The sequence below is a fragment of the Hemibagrus wyckioides genome, linkage group LG28 (genome assembly GCF_019097595.1).
Source record: "Hemibagrus wyckioides isolate EC202008001 linkage group LG28, SWU_Hwy_1.0, whole genome shotgun sequence".
NCBI lineage: Eukaryota > Metazoa > Chordata > Actinopteri > Siluriformes > Bagridae > Hemibagrus > Hemibagrus wyckioides.
Genome location: NC_080737.1, coordinates 14939422 through 14955953, shown reverse-complemented (window position 1 = coordinate 14955953; position 16532 = coordinate 14939422).

The following is a 16532-nucleotide window of genomic DNA, read 5'->3' as shown; positions in this document are numbered from 1 at the left end:
GCGAATGATAACGGGTGTGTATGGTAATTTGAAACTGTAGTCATGCATGCTTGAATAAACCCATGTGGAAGTGTATGTGTGTAATAGAGGGAGGGAGAGAGAGAGAGAGAGAACAGTTCATGCACAGTGCCATTGCTTTGGAGAAATAACAGAAATGCTGCTACAGGCCCAAACTCAGTCCCAACTCCCAAATCTGATATGCCTACCATTGTTATAAAAAAGTCTCAGAGGACCTCCAAGTAGACTAGTATCCAGGCATGGGGTCGTCCAATATTTCTTCCCAAAATCAAACGTATTACAGGATTTTTTCTCCCTAATATGGAAATACGGATCTTTAGGTCTCTCATGAACGAGCTAGAAGTGACAGTGAAAAGGAAACCAGACTCAACAGGATCTTCTTCTCGATGATGCTGGATAGTAAGATTAGAAATCTTCATCAAGAACTGTGTTAAAGGATATGCAGAATGAACAGATTGTGAATAAGTGTCATGGGATGAGCACAGGGCAGTTTTTATGATTACTACAGGAGCAGTAGTACCCTGATTAATTATCCACTTAAGAAGGGGTGAGACTTGGACATAAACTGTAGATCGCATTACTAAGGATGTTTATTATTACGTTTTAATGTCGAAACTGGTGCAATTAATTACACAATACTCAAGTAACTGACGTGAAACATCACAATGTATACTATTTTAAAGCACTGTTATATATAATAATTCTCTCTCTCTCTCTCTCTCTCTCTCTCTCTCTGTTGATGCCTGATGTGATGCGTTGTCCCTGACATACTTCTACTGCTGTGGCTCCTTTTGCCCTCAGGACCTGCCTGATTCATCCTGTTGCTCTACTTCCTCTACTTGGAGAAGTAGTTCTCTACTTTTGACTCACCTTCTGCTGTTGCGGATGGTCCCACATGTCTACTTTGGAAAAGCAATTCATCTCAAGTCTTACTTTTTCTTCCATGGATAATTTCACCTGGATATTGTACATTTCCATTTTTCACCCGAGGCTCTAATCTGTCCTGCGGTCATAACGGGGGGGGATATATATTCACAATATTCTTATACGCAATATTTTACATACTGTTTGTTGTTACTCCTCTACACCTGAATACGGAAATGATTCATAATCTCACTAATTGGTGTCAGCAAGAGGATGCGCTGTACCCGGGAGTCTCGTTCCTCTCAAGCTCTCGTCCTCGGAGAGTATTTTCTTTGCCACGGTTGTCTGTCAGAAATCTAAATCTATTAGATCTTGGTTTCTGTAAAGCCGCTTTGAGACGATGGCAATGTTAAAAGCCACGATCGAATTGAAATAACTCGCAGTTGTCATGAATAAAGCGCTGTGAAGCTTAATTGTTAACACTTATTTCTGAAGTACTGCAGATTGAATGCATACTTAAAAAGGAACTCAAGTGAGCGCTCAAGTTATGGCTGGTGAAATGGAAAACAGTGAAGAAAAGGTGACAGGGACAGTAAGAGAATAGGGCAGAGTATATGGGCAAGAAAGAGGAAAAGAGTAAACAGGGTAGATTTACCACAGTAGGGGGTTCCTCCTACTCTGTCTTGACTGGGATGTTCAAGTATGTGATGTGAATAAAGTCCAAGCAACAATATAGTTCCACTTTTGATGTTTTTCTCTAAAATCACATGTTCGCCCTTAAATTAATGATAAAGAATGAGTGTTTGTTGTGTTTTTATTGGATTTCACAAACATACATAAGGCATTTATCCTGCCTGAAATTCTTCAAATCTTTAGTATATATGATTTCACTTGTGTTTAGTTAGTAGTGTTCAGCTAGTAGGGCTTAAAATGAAAAGAAATTAAAGATGAAGGGCACTTGAGACACAATTCTGAGATAAAGGAAAACAAAATTCTGCATAAAATAACATCAGCAAGTGAAAATATCTCGAATACAGTCAGAACTATCCGGCATTTCCTATAATAAGATTCCAACGAACCCAAAAATATTTGATTAACACCTTTTCTAAATATTTTATTCGCATTTCAAGCTGGAAATATTTTTGCTCCGATATTTTGAATCGAATTTTAAGCATTTCTAGAAAGAAGGACGACGATCTGGCAATAAAATATAAAACATTTAAAAAAGGAAAACTAATCTATCCTGGCTAAATATTTGATGAATAATAATTTAGAAATACAAAATTCTAGCTAGCCATGAAATGATTATTTACAATATATATGCAGTAATCCCAAAAAAGCATGTAGTAATTGCTAAATTGTGTGTAAAATCGTCTTGATTTGAATGAGTTTTCAACTGATTACTGCAGCCTCACTGAGCGCTCTGAATACTGAAGGGAACGGACTGATATCGTCCATTTGTTTCAAGTTTTAAACAAAGTTTTGCGGCGTTTTAAGCCCATTCAGCCCAAGAGCATTTGTCAGGTTAAATACTGGGCAATTAGATGTGATTCATTCACTGAGTTTGAAATCAGTGCTCAAGTTCTTTCACTACTGTAAGAACCTTATATTTGGTGGCGCAAAGTAGAAATCAAACCAGAGCAAATCGTCACTGAATGCTGTAGTGCTGTTTTGACACCAATTCAATTTTATTTGTATAGACATTGTCTGTAATGTCTATTGTCTGCCATTGACATTGTCACAAAGCAGATTTTTTGAAATTCAGGTCCGCAATCAGAGGTGGCAGTGACGACTGAAGCTTCCTGAGATGGTAGCTGTGCGAGGAACCAGATTCGATAATGAACTGGATTTGAATTATTGCTATTTAGTGTACAGTGCAAAAACAAGAGGTATCAAATGAGTCAAATTTAGATTGGATGTTACACCACAGGAACTAGGGGGCTTACTCTGAACCATGAAAAACAGTCTCAGACAGTCACGTGCACGGATATATAGACCCAAGGGAGGCCTTGAGCTCCTGCCCTTTAGCCTTCTAGACTGTACAAGGAGCTCTTAGCTGGCTCATGTGATAATTGTATTTTATATAGTTGGTTCAAAGAGCAAAGATGAGCACCTGGAGTGCAGCCGTGAGCCACACTGCAGAGATCTCACCCCTGTAGCGCTTGTACACGATCCGCTTTGGCAAAGCACAATTGGCTTAGCCTCGGTGTAGAAATCTAGGAATTTTAGCTTTATAACTCTTAAGCACACCCTCTGCTGCATCATTCAATTCGTGTGGATATTTTTGCCTCGGTTAACTCTGACCCGTCACTAAAATATAATAATAATTGGTAATAAGATATTACATCAGATATGTTTTTGCATGCTTCAGTTACGGAGACATCTTTTATGACCATTACATTAATATAATGAAAACATTCAATTTAAATAGGATAGGACCAATTGGCGATAAGTGCGTCCGTCCTAGCTTAATCAAATGCGAGCTATCTGGCTAGCTAATTATCATTAAGAGCAGGCTAATTAACATTACTTTCTATTACTTACCATTCTGGCTGATATGAAAGTCTTTTTGAATGTAAGAGATGGATGTAATATTGTAACACTGCTATATTTCTTTCTTGAAGAAACCACTGACTGGTTGGTTGAAAGGTTTACTTCAAGAATTTATGTTTCATCTGACCGAAAAGGGCTCATGTTATGAGCATATTTAGTGATTATGAATGGTCTGGGTGTGTGGGTATGATGGAGGTTAGCATTTGTTTAACCTTGAGCCTTCGCCTACCAAGATATCAGTCCACAGCCAGAGCCCTAGATCATTAATTCCTCCCCTCCCACACTCATCACAGAGTCAGGTAATGTTCTCACTCTTGTCTGTCAGCTTGCCAAACAGTAAAATGTGAGTCATCATTTTGGAAAATGCATTTTACATTATGGTCAGTAGACGGTCATTTTTTTTCTTTTTGCACCACTTTGATCAATGTAAGCCAACTTGGCATTCTGTGCGATAATCTTGTCTACGCAGCGGCCTTACAAGATTATTACGTGTCACTTGGCCGAATTCTGTAACAATCTGTGATAACATGTGTCCCCCGTGTGAGAAATATAGACTTGCGATAAATAATGAAAACGACTATGTTTTTGATGCAGAAAATGAGGGTTGTATTCACAAGAATGTTCTTCAAAGTAGATGGACATAATAAGTACTTATTTACTTATATTGATAGATCTGTATATAACTATATACTGTATGTTCTGCTCATTAGCATGATTCGTTTAGCAGTCGCCACTATGGTACTGAAGGTTATAAGATGGCCATTGTAGCAAGCCACACACTGAGATTACTCAAATACAGTAACAAGAGAGAAAAAAGTGTCAGTGTCAGTGAGAAGTAAAGCTACTTGAGCTATACTTTGAGGCATAAGGAAGATATACTTGAGATACTTTGAGGCATAGGAAAGATATATTTGAGGACCTTAAGATATACTTGAGGCATAAATAAAAAGATGTACTTGAGATACTTGAGATATACTTGAGCTACTTGAGGCATAAGAAAGATATGTTTGAGATATGCTTGAGATATACTTGAGATACTTTGAGGCGTAGGGAAGATATACTTGAGATATACGTGAGGCATAAAAAAGATATACTTGAGATATACTTGAGGTACTTGAGGCATAAGGAAGATGTACATGAGATATACTTCAGATACTTGAGGCATAAAGAAGATATACTTGAGATATACTTGAGATACTTGAGATATACTTGAGGTACTTAATGCATAAGGAAGATGGACATGAGATATACTTGAGATACTTGAGGCATAAGGAAGATATACTTGAGATACTTTAGATATACTTGAAATATTTGAAGCATAAGGAAGATATATTTGAGATATACTTGAGATATTGAGGCATAAGGAAGATATACATGAGATACTTGAGATATACGTGAGATACGTGAGGCATAAGGAAGATATACTTGAGATACTTGAGATATACTTGAGATACTTGAAGCATAAGGAAGATATACATGAGATATACTTGAGACAATTGAGGCATTAGAAGATAAACTTGAGATACTTGAGGCATAAAGAAGATATACTTGAGATATACTTGATATACTTAAGATATATTTGAGATACTCCAGATATAATTGGGATACTTGAGGCATAAGGAAGATATACTTGACATACTTGAGACATAAGGAAGATATACATGAGATATACTTGAGATAATCGAGGCATAAGGAAGATAAACTTGAGATATACTTGAGATACTTAAGAAATACATGAGATAATTGAGACATAAGGGATATACTTCAGATATACTTGAGATATACTTGAGATGCTTGAGATATACTTGAGGAATACAAAAGATATACTTGAGATATACTTGAGGTACTTGAGGCATAAAGAAGATATACTTGAGATATACTTGAGATACTTGAGATATACTTGGGGTACTTAATGCATAAGGAAGATGCACATGAGATATACTTGAGATACCTGAGGCATACCTGAGACACGTGAGATATACTTGAGATACTTGAGGCATAAGGAAGATATACTTGAGAAATACATGAGATACTTGAGGCATAAAGAAGGTATACTTGAGACACGTGAGATGTACTTGAGATGCTAAAGGCATACTTGACATATACTTGAGATACGTGAGATATAATTGAGGCATAAGGAAGAAACCGTATGAGGTACCAGATTCAAAGTTCATGCTGTTGAACCAGGCCACTCTAAGCTATAGGACTTACTTGGATTTTGCTAATTATCACTATTTAGTAAAAGATTTGTAGTGTGCAAAAGCTAGAGGTACCGAATGGATCAAATATAGATTAGATGTTACACCACTGGAACTAGAGGGCTTACTCTGAACCATGAAAAACAGTCCCAGACAGATTCCATACCAGAGCTTGACTGTATTTTGGTCTCAATGGTCCTAAATTGCCTGCTGCACACATCTCAAATCACAACCAAGGAATCCCTTTATGATGTGCACTTTTTGTCTTCAAAATCATCTTGAAAAATCATACATCCAGCATTAGCCATTGAAACCCCTGTGGTGCTTACGTTGTTGTTTTTTTCAGAGGCAGCAACTGTTTCACAGGAGCCAGATGGTTTCTTTATGCTACACACTTCAAAACTCTGTGGTCTTCTTCTTTGAGTTTGGTTTTGAAAATAATTACACAATTAGCTCAATTAAAATTCTGCAACCATGAAGCTCTGCTTCTTTTGAGCAATGACACTCTGCCAATTAATAGCTTAAAAGCATTAAAACATAGACATCAGAATGAGCGGGATCTCGGTGACTTTGACTGTGGCATGGCTGTTGGTGCCAGATGGACTCATTTGAGTATTTCAGCAATTGCTGATCTCCTGGGATCTGCACAAACAACATAAAAAAAGAGGCATTTCTGCTGAAAGATGAGAGAGAGAGGTCAGAGGAGAATGGTCAGATGGAAGAAGTCACTTATAATATACAGTATGCCAAATACACCACTGGTCCGGTCATATGGTGAGCCTCAGTGTTCCTAATAAAGTGGGCAGATGCTGAATGAATTGACTTCAGATCATCTGTCTTCTTTGTAATATGCTTAAATGTTAATGCTGAAGGATTTGACTGTGAATAAGGTACATGCTCAGTTCGAGATCGCATTAAAGGTGGAATGCTCTACAGTCATTTTTACAGCATGCTTTTGGAACCCGTGCCCACATTTAACAACAAAAGGCTTAACTTCATTCTTAAAAATGCCACCAGACATGGCAGTGTGTCAGATAAAAAGGGGGGAAATTAGAAATTAACTGAGATCACCATTGTACTTCCAATGCTTTTCTGTACAGATTACATGACTGTCTGGGCAATTTAACACCTGCGTCGTCAATGGGTGGGCGTGAAATAGCCGAATCCGCTGATTAGAACGGGTATCTCGTCCTCTTGGACGTGTGTATATTGGCTGCGAACGTGTGTATAAGTGAGAGCGTGACAGCATGAGATGAAGAGAAAAAGAGAGACGACGAGCCGAAGAGGGGAACGGAAAGAGAGACAGAGTGGCAGAAGGAGGGAAAGCTGAAATCAAACGAACGCGACAGGGCGACATGAAGAGCATCCAAGCGTGCGCACTGTCACCGAATCAGTGAAGGGAACTTGTGGACAAGAGGTAGCCATGGCAACGGCAAGCCCAAAGGCTAGTTACAGAAACTCAGTTAATTATGAGGAGGTGGGCGATGGCTTTATCTCTCTCTTGTGGCATCCTTTTTTCTTTCTTCACCTCTCACTTCGCTGTACCCGTCTGTAGCCGTGCGCGATGGCTTTATCTTTGTCTTCTGCCGTCCTTTTTCCTCTCTCCATCTTTCTCTTCATGTTTGTACAGAACATGCAGGGACTGTAGCAAGAAGTAGCAGAGGCAAAAAAGAGAATAAAAGAGTGCAAGGCAAAGGGGGCAAAAGTACAAATGTGGCTGAAAGAAAAAGGACAAGTCAAATGGGGAAGTGTGTGTGTGTGTGTATGAATGTTGTCACCTCAGGCAATGAAATTCAATCTGCCCTGCACTGTGGGGGGAACAGGATTCATTTGGAGAAACTAGTAATATATTTGCTCTGAATGAAGAGCCAAGCCACACGGTTATGTGTGTAGGAGTGAGGTCACTGAATGCTGTTTGTTTGCTCCTCCAAACAAGCAACATAGTCTCGCATTTCTCCTACAGCGAGCTGCGAATGTACGAAACAGGCCAAGTTGACCAGTTAATAGCTGCAGATATTGACCAGTTAATAGCTGCACATATTGACCAGTTAATCGCTGCACAGATTGACATGTGCATTCTTGCAGTTATTTAATCAGCCAATCGTGAGGCAGTAGCACAATGCAAACGATCTTACAGATACAGGTCAAGAGCTTCGGCTAATATTTACATCAAACATCAGAAAGAAGAAAACATGAGCTCTACATGTGACTTTAATTGTAGCATGGATGTTGGTAGCAGAATGGCCGGTTTGAGTCTTTCGGAAACACACAGAATGGTCCGAAAAACAAAAAACATCCAGTGTGCAGATGATTTCTAGGCTTAAACACCTTGTGATGAGAGAATTCAGACTGAATAATGACTCAGAAGACCATACTGAGTTCCACTCCTGTCAGGCAAAGAACAGTAATCTGAACACACACTCACCGATTCTAGGCAGCTGAAGACAGGAAAAACACCAGGTGATCTTTTTTCTAATCTTCAGCTGTCCAGTTCTGATAGAGTCTTGTGCTGATGATAGCCTCGGATTCCTGTTCTTGACTCTTTTATTCCTCTTATACCACTGTACGTTTCCACATACTGGCAAATGACTATAGTTACTTCTAATGTTGTGGGATATTGACAATTCAAAAATGCTAAATAAACAGATCCTTGCAGATCATACTAATGATTAAACAGTTTATGTGTAATGTCCATCATACAAGCCCATGCATATGCTGTTACTACAGTGGAAACTCGTTATACGAATGCCTTCCCTTACGAATTTTCGCATTAGGAATTTAAATTTTGTTAAGAAACTTGCCTCAACATATGAAGCATTTTCAGCATATGAATGAACCAAAAGGCAGCTAAGTCGCGTGTACGTCCAGAAGCCCAGCGTCCAGAAATATTTTTTTAAAAATCTGTTTTGAAAGAGTCAACCCAAGATACCAATGTTGCCTTCAGCATTCGTTCAAAAGCTGGGCGATTTTTCATTCGTTTTTTGTTGACAGATTGGTGGCGTGGGTGGTCTGTTCTATTTTTAGCCCAAGCTTGGTGGCATGACTTCCTGTGACCCTGGGAAATTGGTAATATTGGTAATATTTTTTGGGTGGCTGGAACAGGTCATCAGCATTATTATCTACATTATCTCGTATGGAAAAATTCGTATCGCTACAGATTTTCGCCTTAAGAACTCGCCTCCAGAAAGAATTAAATTCATATGCCAAGGTATATATATATATATATATAAATATATATATATATAGACTAAGATTGCATAACAAGTACAAAGGGCATGAGAGAACTTTTTATTATCTTTTATATTACAGTTTTATAATTTGAAATTTTATAATTTCAGAATCGGAGAAGTCAACAGCATTATGGTAGAAGCCAACAATGTTAACCTATTTAACCCACAGTCTCATAAACTACACACCTTTTCTATTAGCTTTACTGAAATGAATGAACAACCCCTGAATAATATGTCTCTGAATCATGTCTTAATATGATGCATAATTGAAAAAGCCAAGATTATTTAAGGTTAAATAAAGACTTAAAGTATAGAAGTTTAGAATTATTTACCATAATGTAGAACTGAACCTTTTCACTATTTTCACTCATTTTAATATACAGTAGTGCTCCAATTTCCAGTTTCCAAATTACCTCTCCACATCTTTTACTTCCTATTTAACTAGGCATATGTGGATTTAAGAAAGTCTTTTTGTGTTTTATTCCATAAATATAATTCTACTGAGAATTGCTCCGACACCTCTCACTTTCTCTTTCCCTCCCTCTCGTCCCTACAGAATACCGTTCCTTTAGAGAAAATGTGATATTTTAAAACCCAGTCTCTTCCTCTCACTATCTCTCTCTTTTTATATTCCTTTGCTCCTTAATCGTGTGTACCTTCATCTTCAAGTGTAATTACCAGATTGTCAACTGTGCAGATTAATTATTTTGGTTTCTGATTGGCTGGAAAGTGCGAATGTATTTATTTTAGTCTAAAAAACATTTCATTTGGACAAGGCCTGCATTTTCACATACAGTCCCATTTGCTGTCAGATTTAATAGAATGGTATGACTTTTTGCCATCACTGTAACGCCGTGTTAAACTTGAGACAGATCCGTGTGCGAAGAGGCAGAGAGTGAAAAAATATTATCCAAATCCAGAAATGTGAATGCAGACAAAAAGGTCAAAACACACTCAGCAACTGCAGACATGGCTGAAGGATAATACAGTGAATAAAACCGATGTACAGTAAATACAGCTAGGAATACAGCAAAACACAAAAATCTAACAAAGACTTGCATCGTTATGTGTAGAATAGATATGGGTTTAAAACTGAGATGCTTAAATACATGAAAACAAGTGAATGGGAAGCAGTTATTAGACATTTCACACACACTCTGGTGACTATGACTAATTCTGAAAGGGAGAATTTCCTGAACTCTTGTTAAAAATAATTGCCAAGACATTATCCAATATTAGCCTGTGGGTATGGGCAAATTGAAAGGTATCTAAATAAAATGAATTAATTGAATTCATTCTTTTATTCATTTTCAATAAGCAAATGAAATCCTAGTGTCCCGTTCTGGCTCCAGTTGGATATGGAGCCTTTCCAAATGTTACTGGAGTTTATGTTTTCATTTTATTCTGGCAAAGCTCTGGCCACGGCGTTAACGATTGTCCGGATATCGGAAAATAATAATAATAGTAGTCTGTTGTTGTTGCTTCTGCCGTCATACTGAGGCACTTCTATTACACAGCCTAAACATTCTTTCTGGAAATGTTTAGGAAAGATGATATGGATAGACAAATTTGTAAATGAAAGGAGACCGATAGATATTCAATAGCGGCGCACAACGGTGAAAATATCATTCTTAGTATTAGATACTGATTTGAGACCGGTTAATGGGTCGCGATGAGTATTTTGAAGAAAACAAGGGAGTGACCTCAGCATAAAGGTCAACTTCCTCTAATATCCAATACAATGCAGCCTTCGCTTCAACATCCAGCAATATATCACTGACAGCCGCACTGGACTAGCGTAATGGAAATGCACTAATGGTGAAAATGACAAGGCATTTATCATTCTCAAATGTGAATGTCGTCACACACACACACACATACGCAAACACACACACACACAAACACCGCGAACATGAGATTTTTCAAAAGAAAAAAAATAAAATAAAAAGCATACCATTTCCAGCACGAAAAGGTCACCAGATGTAAAGATATTTCATTATGTAAATAATGAATCTAAAAGGGTAACGTTCCTTTGCCTTTAGGAAACACCCACTATTTATCCTGTTTGCTAATGTCTTTAGATTTATGTGTCGCGTGTCTTACAAATATTACCGCAACATGCTTCTACATGTAACCAGGGGATCATATCATACAGGTCAAATAAGCAATCGGTGACTTTCACCATTAGGTCCGTTGCTAATACAGTTAGAATCCGAAGCACTGTTAATCTGTGTTTTGAAAATGATTTACCGCTAGCTTTCGGCTCGGCTTCTCATCACACCAGTGCCAAATGGAAAAGAGACTCTTCACAGCTATTACTGTCAGCAGACAGTCCATGCCCTTGGGTCAATATATACCTCCTACTGTCAATAAGACAGTAATTATAAAGCAACGTTAAGCTTTCAGAGTGGCATTTTTGAGCTTGGATGTTAAACCTACATAAATCACATTATATGACTTCGTCATCAGTATGCAAACGACGCATGGGGGGGGGTGTAGAGTACACACTCAAGTGGTCCGGTGTTTGAGCTTTAAAGGAGACTCCATCAGTGTAATGTTGTAGACTGTGATCTACTTATATCCATCAGAATAGTGTTTGAGATCAATATTTTTTTAAGGTTAAAAGTGTTTTAAAGTTCTAGTCCAATATTCATACTCGGTAAATGTAAAGCCAAGCTATTGGTGATGATCTCAACCCATTTCCTAGCAGATGTGTAATGGAGCCCCATGAATGTTTTAAGTGTATAACACTTGGGTATGATAAGATTTCCCGACATATGTCTGTTAAGTAATGTAGCCGGGGGATGACTGTAATGTTTCGCACAGGAGAAGAAGTAATCTCTTTAGAAATCACTGTAGATGGGAATGTCTTCATGATGTACGCAGGCTTGTCACGGTAACAGTTCCGTACATGCTATGTACACCTCAGGTTTATACAGACGGATTATTTTGACCTTTATGTTGTGCGCCCTTCGGCTGTGCAAGATACACTTGATCATTAGACAGAACATGTGACCATAAGAACTGGTGTGACCATAGGAACTTACCTAAAACCCTCGGAAGCATCTCTTTTCTTTTAAATGTCATCTATGATATACATCATTGTTTGTGCACTTTACACTCACGCCAGTCCTTTTGACTTCGACAGGAGACATAAAAATGACTGACCGGGGAAAAAAAATGACAAACATGACAGCTTCAGGGGAGACGGAACCATTGCCAAAATAATCTCTGTATAACGATATTCGAATCTGACTAGAGCTTTAGTTGACGTTTCTGTAAGTGTAACTTTCACACATGGTATAAGAAGCCAAGCTGCTCTGAGCTGTGGGTGAACATTCGCACGTTGGTTTTTCCTCAATATGCGTTCTTGTTTATTCATATATTCTCATAAATACCCTGAAGTATTCTTGATTCTACCAAAATATTAGCAGAGCATCAGTTGGTGGGTTGCTAATGAGAACAAATTGAAAACTATAATTAATTGGGACCACATGGCAACGGTGGACTTAGGAGATTCACATCACTTCTGTTTTCAGTTCAAACTAAATAGTGTGTTTCGAACATAAACAAGCTATTGCTATTTTAAATCAACCAACTTATATAGCTATTTCAAACAATTTAACTTCTACATCTTAAACTTTCTAAGCTTGTTCTTTCGTCCTTCCGGGTTTATTCTAGCAGCATAACCTTCCTAGGAAAACAAGGCTGCTCTGTGCATTGTAATGTCCTGTACTTCAGCCCACCCGAATGTCTTTGACTGGGTTTCATGAAGATATATCACATTCTGCATTAACAGAGTTAATGAGATAGCTGTTAGGTTTAATGATTGCAGATGAGTTTATGATCTGTGCTGCTCATTTATCTGTAGTTGGGCTAATGGCAAGCAGGCTGAGATCTGGCTTGGCTGTTAGCAGCATGCGGATGGCTGGGAATAGAATTAACACGGAAATGGCTGAACAGCAAGTGTCTGAGCACGAGAAGTGCTACATTCTGATGGCTACTCTTCAACTGTGTGTGTGTGTGTTTTTAATATGTGTACGATTTTAGAGGAACAGGAAGGGAGCGACTGATGCTGGTATGATGAATGGTAGTGTGTTTTGATTTCCTGATGATAGAATGTGATTTTTCTTAGCTTTCAAATGGTTCCATGATTAATTCATTTAACTCACTACATTTAAATTTGTCACTTTGTCAAGTGATGGCATTGTGGGATACTGTGTAAGCTCCTACCTATGTCCTTGCGGGTTTCCTGCGGGTTCTCAAGTTTCCGCCTTCATCTTAAAAACATGCCAGTAGTTTAACTAAGATAAATTGCCCCTAGGTGTGAATGAGCATGTAAATGTGGTTGTGCCTAGTAACCTGCAATGGACTGGCATACCCTTCAGGGTATACTTAATGTTTGCTGCACAGGCTCTAAATCCATCATGACCCTGACTAGGATGAATCAGTTACTTAAAGTAAGGTAGTGACCTTCTCAGGCTTCGGTATAAAATAGGTTTGGAGGGAGGCTCTCAAACTCATAACTTTAAGTCTATCGCATCCGCGTATAAAAGGTGACCTGATAACTAGAAAAGTTTCCTAAGTGGCAGAGACGCATATACAGTGCAGCTGAGGGTTAAGGGCCTTGCTCAAGGGGCCCAGCAGTAGCAGCTTGGCTAGCACAACAATCCAGCATCACTCAGCTATCACTGCCCCCAAAATCTGGTCTTCTCCTGTTCGTAGCTTCAGGATTTTATGTGTTCTGAGACACATTTGCACAGTTTAGCTACATGTCTGATCTAACCAGTCTGACCATTTCTACCAGTTGAACTGCTGCTCAAAGGCTCTAACTAACAACCAACCGTCCCATGGTAAGCCCATTTTTCAGCATTCTTGTATCTGCGTCATTTGGAAGTGGTAGCTCAGTGGTTAGGATGTTGGACCACAGCACGGAAGGTTGTGTGTTCAAGTTTCACAATTTCCAAGCTGCTACTCCTGGGTCCTTGAGCAACCCTCAGTTGTTTAAAATGGCATGTATGTAAGTGGATCTGGATAAGGGTTTCTCCCAAATGATGTGGAAGATCTTGACCTGTATCTGCATGAGTTCATTAATGTGCATTCCTTTAACCCTATTTGCTCCTGGGGCATCTCTCATCTTCGACCCCAGCTTCCTACCAAGCTGGGATATGTAAAGCAAAGCCTTTTCTCAGAACTGTAATTTATATGTAACAGGCTTTTTCTTTTTCTTCTTCTTTACACTGCTGCCATGATTGGCTGACTGGATATTTACAAGAAAGGAACAGGTGTTCCCAGTATAATGGTCTGTGAGTGTGTGGGAATAGTTCCATAACAAATATTTACTCGGAACTAATTAATTTTCCGTATGTTTACTTAATTATTTTGTATTTCAGTGCGTTCTTTCCTATCTAGAAACAGTCAATGAAAACAATTGTACTGTATTTACTCCATGTTGTCCATTGGGTTAGACTCTGACCTCATATAATTACTTCATACATAATTTACGATGTAAATACGATGTACATAGTTAAGTCCTACATCGTTTAAATTATGTAAAGATTGCTTACTTTATGAATGTTAAATAGACCTACCATATGCTTGTAAATAACCTGCATGTTATTCTCCATCTTATTTGAATTGTAGAGCATTTTAATTGCATATTGTTGTATTCATATTTTTATCAAATACATACAAAATTGATATATTCTATACGTTCACCAATCAGGCATAACATTATGACCACCTGCCTAATATCGTGTTGGTCCCCCTTTTGCTGCCAAAACAGCCCTGGCCCGTCATGCACTGTGTATTCTGAACCATTTCTATCAGAACCAGCATTAACCTCTTCAGCAATTTGAGCAACAGTAGCTCGTCTGTTGGATCGGATCACGCGGGCCAGCCTTCGCTCCCGACATGCATCAATGAGCCTTGGCCGCCCATGACCCTGTCGCCGGGTCACCACTGTTCCATCCTTGGACCAATTTTGATAGATACTGACCACTGCAGACCGGGAACACCCCACAAGAGCTGCAGTTTTGGAGATGCTCTGATCCAGTGGTCTAGCCATCACAATTTGGCCCTTCGTCAAACTCACTCGAATCCTTACTCTTGTCCATTTTTCCTGCTTCTAACACATCAACTTTGAGGACAAAATGTTCACTTGCTGCCTAATATATCCCACCCACTAACAGGTGCCATGATGAGGAGATCATCAGTCTTACTCACTTCACCTGTCAGTGGTCATAATGTTATGCAATAAAGTGGTTAAAAGAGCCTCAGTGTTTATTGGTGTGTTTTCTATGCATTGTCTGAGCACAGTTTCCTTAGATATACCTTCTAAAGAGTATTTCGTGGTTTAATAATGTGAAAAAGGAATTACATGTACATTATTTCACAGTGCTGTCTAAACTGACAAAACATGAGCAATAAATTATCCAACCATGCTGAGATTTTTTTTTTATATTGCTAAACAACTAAAATAATGTAATTATTCACTCCCTGCCAAACATGCACTACACTATCTTTTGGGCACAGGTACCAATTTAGCTGTTTATGTGGCTACAGAAAAAAAACAAATCCTTTTAAAAATGCAAGTATTACTTTTTGTAACTGCAAGGTTAAATTAAAGAATATTGTTTAGGCTTAGGGACATTTTAATTCTGAGGGGATTCCACGAGCTGGTTTTGTGTCTCAGCTATACAGTACACTGATCAGGCATAACATTATGAGCACTGACAGGTGAAGTGAAACACTGATTATCTCCTCAACATGGCACCTGTTAGTGGGTGGGATATATTAGGCAGCAAGTCAACATTTTGTCCTCAAGGTTGATGTGTTAGAAGCAGGAAAAATGGACAAGATCAGAGCATCTCCAAAACTGCAGCTGTTGTGGGGTGTTCCCGGTCTGCAGTGGTCAGTATCTATTAAAAGTGGTCCAGGGAAGGAACAGTGGTGAACCGGTGACAGGGTCATGGACGGTCAAGGCTCACTGATGCATGTGGGGAGTGAAGGCTGGCCCGTGTGATCCGATCCAACAGACGAGCTACTGTTGCTCAAATTGCTGAAGAAGTTAATGCTGGTTCTGATACAAAGGTGTCAGAATACACAGTGCATGACGGGTCAGGGCTGTTTTGGCAGCAAACCAACACAATATTAGTCATAATATTATGCCTGATCGGTGTATGTAGCCAATATAGAGGACTGAATTCAGCCATATAAACATTCTCAAGGCTCAAATATTAGCCTTTTCTAATGGCTTAGTTTGGCTAGGGATGTATCTGTGTCATGTGGTGTCATTACTCTGGCTGTACAGATGTGAGCCACATGATATGCTCTGGACTCCTGGTGGAGGTGTGGCTGAGTTATGACACTGTACTGACCGTTCAGGTGTGGGCCAGAGGAGATCGAAACCAAATTAAATTTGCTGTCTGGGAATCATGTCTACCTGTGACAGTAGTTTAAAAGCTTATCCTTGTCAATGATGGACAGAATTTTGGTGCTGTTGACATGTTGAATACTGTTGGTGAATTATTCCTTGAGAAAAATGACAGTACAAATGGCAGCATGGTGATACAGCAGGGGGTCTTGCCCCCTCACAGCTACAGGGGCTTTAATCCTTAAGAGTTTCACATCTTCTCCCCATGTCCATGTGGGTTTCTTCTGGTTTCCT